This window comes from Ciona intestinalis, chromosome 10 (genome assembly GCF_000224145.3).
Source record: "Ciona intestinalis chromosome 10, KH, whole genome shotgun sequence".
NCBI classification, from domain to species: Eukaryota; Metazoa; Chordata; class Ascidiacea; order Phlebobranchia; family Cionidae; genus Ciona; species Ciona intestinalis.
This window is the reverse complement of record NC_020175.2, coordinates 4,666,186-4,674,179: the sequence shown is the minus strand read 5'-3', so window position 1 is coordinate 4,674,179 and position 7,994 is coordinate 4,666,186. Positions and strand designations below refer to the sequence as shown.

The 7,994-nt window shown below is 36.0% G+C and overlaps 2 long non-coding RNA genes across 2 annotated transcripts in view; one reads left to right on the top strand and one right to left on the bottom strand.

Moving 5' to 3' along the window:
- Window positions 1-20: 20 nt before the first annotated feature.
- On the top strand, window positions 21-623 carry LOC113474613. The gene is made up of 2 exons (XR_003396306.1): window positions 21-210; window positions 375-623. It is a non-coding gene; the product is annotated as an uncharacterized LOC113474613 (long non-coding RNA).
- Window positions 624-6,904: 6,281 nt separating this feature from the next.
- The window catches only part of LOC113474611, a 3,835-nt gene continuing 2,745 nt past the window's right edge, over window positions 6,905-7,994 (bottom strand). The window contains exon 2 of the long non-coding RNA XR_003396304.1: window positions 6,905-7,187. This is a non-coding gene — a long non-coding RNA (uncharacterized LOC113474611). The remainder of the gene's footprint in view (window positions 7,188-7,994) is intronic.

Below are 7,994 nucleotides of genomic sequence, written 5' to 3'. Positions count from 1 at the left end.
AAAAGAGTCTGGACCTAAAATACTTGTTTTGACCATTTGTCGCGCTACACCGCACAACGTAAAAGCTGTCCGACTTTACCATTATTACATACCGTTATCACATTTGCCAGACTAACACATCGGCTACATTTGCACCGAATTGGGTTCAAGGTGTTTTCTTTATACGAAGATTACTTTTTGAATTAAACCACCCAAGTCAGACATTTCAAGGTATTCTATTTGAATAAGGTAAGAATCTGAGCTTTGGCTCAACTATATATAAACAAAAGAGTACTGGACCTAAAATACTTGTTTGACCATATGTCGCGCTACACCGCACAACGTAAGAGATGTCGGACTTTACCATTATTACATACCGTTATCACATATGTCAGATTAACACATCGGCTACATTTGCACCGAATTGGGTTCTAGGTGTTTTCTTTATACGAAGAAAACTTTTTGAATTAAAGCACCCAAGTCAGACATTTTACGGTATTCTATTTGAATAAGGTAAGAATCTGAGCTTTGGCTCAACTATATATGAACAAAAGAGTTCTGAACCTAAAATACTTGTTTGATCAATTATCGCGCTACACCGCACAACGTAAGAGCTATCGGACTTTACCATTATTACATACCGTTATCACATATGTCAGATTAACACATCGGCTACATTTGCACCGAATTGGGTTCTAGGTGTTTTCTTTATACGAAGAAAACTTTTTGAATCAAAGCACCCAAGTCAGACATTTGAAGGTATTCTATTTGAATAATAGCTGCGAAGACAAAGAGCTGCTGTTCCCCAGAAGAGAAAGTCTACTGCCCTCCATTGGACGACCACTCGAAGATTCCTCGACGACCTCCAACTCTCGACCACTCTTCGAAGACACTTCGGCGACGTCTCGGCTCCTCCTCGGTGTAGACGACGGAATTTACATTTTCCCGGCTTCACAAAAGACTTCCTTGGAAACAACCTTTGAACTCGCCCCTCCCACAAATTTTGGATTATAAGCTGCAAAACCTCTTGGATTAACCACCGAAACCTCATATTTGGATTACCCTTTCCGTGCTGAAAATTGGATTACTTACTACAACAAGAACTGAATTACCTTTCCTCTGCCCATCGACCAGGTGACTTGTTTTTGTTTTCCTATTGCTTTTTGTAGCTGTACTTGTAAATAGTTTTCTTTTTAGTGCGCTTTGGTGTGTTTGGAACGCGCGCCGCGGCGCCTGCCGTTAGACAATCGTGTACCCGATTTTTTCTTTTTTTTCTTTTTTTTTGCCCTTTTTTCTTTTTTTTCGAACTATAATTTTTTCTGCCGTCGCAAACTCTCCTTGTACATCAATTCAACTTTAGCCATGGCAACCTGCACGGTTTTAGAAATAGAATCAGAAATAAAGCGATCACTCATACTCCAACTGAAGGGCAATATTGAACATATAAGCGTTTCCGTGTTTATGGAACTCTTTGGTACAGGAAAGCCCCTTGAACTACTCAAAAATCAAGTTGACGGAGTAATTACTGACTCTTTTAAGGATATGACCTTTTTGATTACTATAAAACCAAAATTTGCCCATAATATCCAATCAATCATTAACCATATCAACAATGAAAGAGTAAAATTCGCTTCGGAAAATGGGAACGAAATGTATATATCTGCGTTTTTGCCATCCCCACCAAAAGAAATTGTTACACTGCACCCGGTCCCGGCATATATAGAATTTTCTAAGATAAAAACGTTACTGGAAAGAAACAGATGGGGCAAAATAGTGGAAATGGAATTTGGCTTCCACCGAAATTTCAAGAAACATAAAAAAAATCAATGTATATTTTGAAAAACTGAACATAAACAATATCCCCAAAGTAATTAAAATATGTGGAAAATACGCTACAGTGACGAGGCCTGGGGAATCTCATCTACCCCTTTGTCGGTTCTGCAAAGAACGTGGGCATGTGCAAACAAGATGCCCAAAAAAAGGATACTGCACATTTTGCAAATGCGAAGGACATATTCTTCGAAATTGCCGATCCAGACCAACCGACATTCTGCAGAAGACCCCACAGCCATGGACAATAATAAGAAAAACCAACACCCAAATAATGCCAACACCCATACCCTCAACCCCTACCCAAAATAGATTTGCAATATTGGAAACTCAAACAAATGAAAACAACATGAATGAAGGAACCCCAACACAATTGGAGAACCTGAACAAATTTCCCCAACTTCTGAAAGCACCAAAAACGACCACTACTTCTACTCCAAAAAAGCAACGTACACCAAGACCCAAACCAATCCAACCAATCAGTAACAACTCCCAACAACTTCCTTCTGGACAAACAGACACTGAAGAACCTTATGACAAAAACCATTCAAATGCTTCAATCGCTACATCTGGTAAAAGTACACCATCAACTACAACTACCCCTCCTACCGATGGCAATACAATCTTCATGGGCGACCAAAACTTTTATGAAGACATGGAACTACCACTCGGCTACCAATCCAATATATACGAACTCAATAGAAACCAGACCTTTAACCAATCACAAACCAATGAAACAATCGAGCCACCGGAAATTCGAAGAAACCTACAATCCCTCTTTCAGATTCCTAGAGAAACCACACCGTCAAAAAGACCCAAACTCGAGCAGGAACATGTCACCTAACCTTCTTCCATCAAATATACTATCCTTTTTTATCGATCATGAATAAATTGTATGCTCCTTTTTATACCTAATGGCAGGCGCGGTCGAAAATAACGTAAAAATTGGAACGCTCAATATAAATGGCATAGACAATAAATCTCACGCAATATGCAATTATATGAATACTAACCAAATTAGCATACTATGTCTACAAGAAACCAGAATTATATCCCTCCGAATTTTAAATGATTTAGAGAGATTATGCGATGCAAAAATATACAATAATACAATAGTGGACAAAATCGACAACAACTTTTATAAGGGGACCATCATACTAATCAAAAACCATATACTGGACCAATATGAAACCGTCCACAACATAATTCTCCCAAACAGAATTCAAAATATCAAACTTAAAAGAGAAAATAATGAAATCGTTCTTTTCAATATATATTTGCAATCGGGAAAGAAACCTCAAAAAAGAATAAAACAATTGGAGAGCATGGTTCAATCTTTGGAATGCAACTTATATACAAAGAATATAATCCTTGGTGATTTTAACTTCGTAACAGAAAAAATAGACACGAAAAGCAATCTGCTATATAGTAAACATGAAATAAACAACTGGCGAAACATAGAAAGAAAATTTAACTTACTCGACCTTCATAGAAAAATACACAAAGATCAAATAGTGTATACGAGAATCGCACCCGACGCATCTCGCCGCATAGACAGAATATATACAAGCGATAACATGATACCCTTCATTATAGACATCGCGCATAAAATAAACTACTTTTCAGACCACAACAACTGCCCGATTGTAACCATAGCAATAGAAGCCACAAAAAATTGGGGAAAGTCCTTTTACAAAATAAATGATCGAATGCTTGAATACAAAGACTTATCAGATAATATAGAAATACTTTGGAACAATTGGAAACTCCAAAAAGGCAAAATCCTAAATGCCTTGGATTGGTGGGAAAAAGGGAAAATTATGATAACAAACGAATGTGCGGAATTTTCTAAACGCATAAACAAACTGGAAAAGTTACGATACAATGCGGCCGTACAACGACTAAACACAATAAAATCACAAAATAAAAAGCACCCCCCTTCTACGGAATATAGCCAACTGCAAAGTAAGATCAACAATTATGAAACTTCACTAAATAGAGGCGCAATTATTCGGGCAAAAATGACAAATTTTGACAACGAAGAACAACCAACAAAAGACTTCTTTCAATTCGAGAAAAATAACCAAAGTAGAAGTAGGATAATAAGCTTAAAAGACCACGCGGGTAATATAATGGTAGATAAAAAAGATATTATGCAGAATATACACACATTTTATAGAGAGCTATGGGGCAAAACACAAAAATCCAATGGCCAAACAAATTATTTGGAGATAATAGAACCAATCGATTGGGAACCAACCGAGCATACAGAAATAAATAGACCAATCTCAATAGAAGAAATAGAAACAGCAATTGAATCGCTAAACAAAAACTCCTCACCAGGTTGCGACGGAATTACGGAATTCTTTTACAAAAAACGGAAAAACAATATCTCGAAAGATCTAGCGGAACTATACCATAATATATACTTAAAACAAACCATGCCTAAAACCATGCGAACAGCAATAACTAAACTCATACATAAAAAGGGAGACAAAAGAGAGATAAAAAACTGGCGACCGATTTCCTTATTGAATAACGACTACAAAATCCTAAGCAAAATAATAAACAACAGAATAAAACCGATATTAAAAAATTATAAGCAACAATCAAAAATGCGGGGTTGACGGTAGAGACATACACCAAGCATTATATAACATACAAAGTACCATAGAATCCGCAAAACGTTTTAATAAAAACCTTAACAATCTTGGCTATAGACTTTCAAAAAGCTTTCGACAGAGTAGACCACACTTTCCTCTTTTCCATAATAGACACTTTCCGCTTTCCCACTTATATCTCAAATTGGATCAAAATCATATACAAAAACTTAATAAGTATTATAGAAGTAAATGGTGCCCATACGGACGAAATAGAAATCCAACGCGGCATACGACAAGGATGCCCTCTAAGTATGTCACTTTTCATCATTGGAATAGAAATTCTAACAAGAAAAATAAATCAAAATAATAAAATATTCGGCTACACATTTAGACATATAGAAACAAAATGTATACAATATGCGGACGACCTCACAATTATGACGAGTGACATACGGTGTGTTAAAGATATTAAACGGGAACTAAACGAATATGAGAAAATATCGGGCCATAAAATTAATGCTGAAAAAACTCAAATCATTAGCAACGACCCGCATGCAACCGACGCACTTACTCAATTAGACTGGGTGGGACATATAAAACAGCATATAAAAATTCTTGGAATTTACTTTAGTCTAACCAATAACATGACAGAACAAAACTGGAAGAAGGCTGTCAACACGATCAGGCAAATTATACATACAATTTTAAATAGAAAACTAACACTGAACGGGAAAACACTACTAATAAACGCACTAGTAATTCCGCAGCTCATTCACATTGGTAAACATATACCACTTTCTACAAACTACGAGAAGCAAATAACAAAACTAGTTTACCGTTTTGTTTGGGAATCTAAAATAGAAAAAATTAAAAGAATAACGCTCCAACTCCCTAAAAATAAAGGCGGTAAAGCAATACCTGATATTAGAGTAAAGATAACTAGTGCACAGACAAGCAGACTATATACAATAACAAAAATAGATAAAACTACCGAAATATGGCACGAATGGACAAGATATCAATTAGGCACAGCAATAAAACTAGTAAACACTTCTCTCTACACTAATGCGGCCCCTAATTCAACACATCCAAACACCCTATACAATATAATCAGACAAACAATTTTTAAACTAAATATAGCAAACTTTAAATGGCAAAATGCAAAACTAAAACCAATATATGACACACTAAAAAGCCTTGAATCTCACACAAACACAATCAAAGTGGACAGCAAAGAGATAAAATGGTCGGATATAACTTGCAATTCCAAAGTTCTAAAACCTTTTTCTCGAATAGAACAAAACTACAATTACCTGATTGCAAATAAAGCTGTTTTTTTTGGCGACTGTAAAAAAAAATTCGCATCTTATTATTTTAAGGGAGGAAGTAGAAATCACAAACTGCAAATTTGTAGATCCAACTTTGATAACATTACCCATCTTTTAACTAAATGCCCCATCTCGATGGAAATTTTTAACAAAGTATGTCTGCTGGCGAGCCAGACCTTTACCTACGCCGTCAAATTAAACTAAAACCTAATTATGTTCAATAAACCAGACGTAGAAGGTAAAATGATAGGATTACGAAAACTAATAACGGTTACCAAAATAGAAATAATACAAGCGAAACAAAAACTGGATAGAAAAAATATATAATATTCGGAACAACGAAGAGTTCATCCGGAAAATGTTATGGGCAACTAAACGAAAACTGAACGTCTTTATAGCCAAAACCAAACATTCGTCCAAAAGAGATGTAAAAATGATGCTACAATTAAAATAGTTTTCTAACTACTAGACATACCTATATGATACTGTAGTTCACCATTCCAAATGTGAAGCTAAGTTTTTATGTAACTTCCTGTTAAAATTGTAACCACAAATCAAATATTCCATACCGCTTTATCTTAACACACACCTATCCCTCGTGTGCCCCCATGTTAGTCTTTAACAAGTATATACCTTTTTAATTCATTTATTTCCTTACATCCACATTTTACCTTCCAGTTAAAACATTCATTCACCAAGTCACCTGGTCGACTTTCTCACAAGTGTTTATTTACAAAATGTCAATATGTATATTAATAAGTGTTGTGCCCACCAAATGTCATTATCAATTATTGCTAATTATTGTTTGTACACTTTTCATTTTCGCATACCGCAATGATGAGACCATGACTTCAAATTGAAAACACTTTGTTTTTCTAGAAAAAAAAAGAGCTTTGGCTCAACTATATACAAATAAAATAATTCGGGACCTAAAATACTTGTTTGATCGCTACACCACACAACGTAAGAGCTGTCGGACTTTACCATTATTACAACCATTATCACATTTGTCAGATTAACACATCAGCCACATTTGCACCGAATTGGGTTCATAGTGGTTTCATTATACGAAGACCACTTTTTGAATTAAAGGACACAAGTTAGACATTTTAAGGCATTCTATTTGAATAAGGTAAGAATCTGAGCTTTGGCTTAACTATGTACAAATAAAAGAGTTCTGGACCTAAAATACTTGTTTGATCATTTATCGCGCTACAACGCACAACGTAAGAGTTGTCGGACTTCACCATTATTACATACCGTTATCACATTTGTCAGATTAACACATAGGCTACATTTGCATTGAATTGGGTTCATTGTGTTTTCTTTATACGAAGACTACTTTTTGAATTGAAGCACCCAACTCAAACATTTTAAGGTATTCTATTTGAATAAGGTAAGAGTCTGAGCTTTGGCTCAACTATATATAAATAAAAGAGTTCTGGACCTAAAATACTTGTTTGATCGCAACACCACACAACGTAAGAGCTGTCGGGCTTTACCATTATTACAACCATTATCACATTTGTCAGAATAACACAGCGGCCACATTTGCACCGAATTGAGCTCATAGTGTTTTCATTATACGAAGACTACTTTTTGAATTAAAGAACCCAAGTCAGACATTTTAATGTATTCTATTTGAATAAGGTAAGAATTTGGGCTACTCTCAGATTGTCTTACCAAATTGAAACGACGTATTGCTGCTGAACCCTGATTGCTGCATCGCCAGAAGTCTCTCTACATCCCACCGACTACCTACAACTGCCACTCTACAATAACTAAAGCTCCACCAACTCTACAACACCGGAATCCTCTACAATCTCACACTACCGGACGACCCTACCCCTGTTGGGGAATATCGTCGCGGTCGGATATATCTACTGCTCCCACAAAGACTTGGTTGAACCGTTACGCCGCCAATATCAGAAGACCATCGAAGAACTACCCTTACCAACTCTAAAAACTGTACGACTCTGCGGGGACTGCAATTTGCTCGAAACCTCCTCTGAACTTCTACCGCATCTGGTGATCCATCACCATCCCCGGTAAACCTGTGTTGTATTCTTGCTATATAAATTTACAGTATCTAACCGTGTTAAACTTGAATACTTAAAAATCTAATTTGAATTTCGGAACATACACGCGCACTTCGGATAAAATCTTAGCCTGTGAGCCCTATAGGTTATTTCGTTATATAAATCTTTTTAAAAAAATAAGTTATAATAATTAACGACCAAAGGAAAAAAATGAC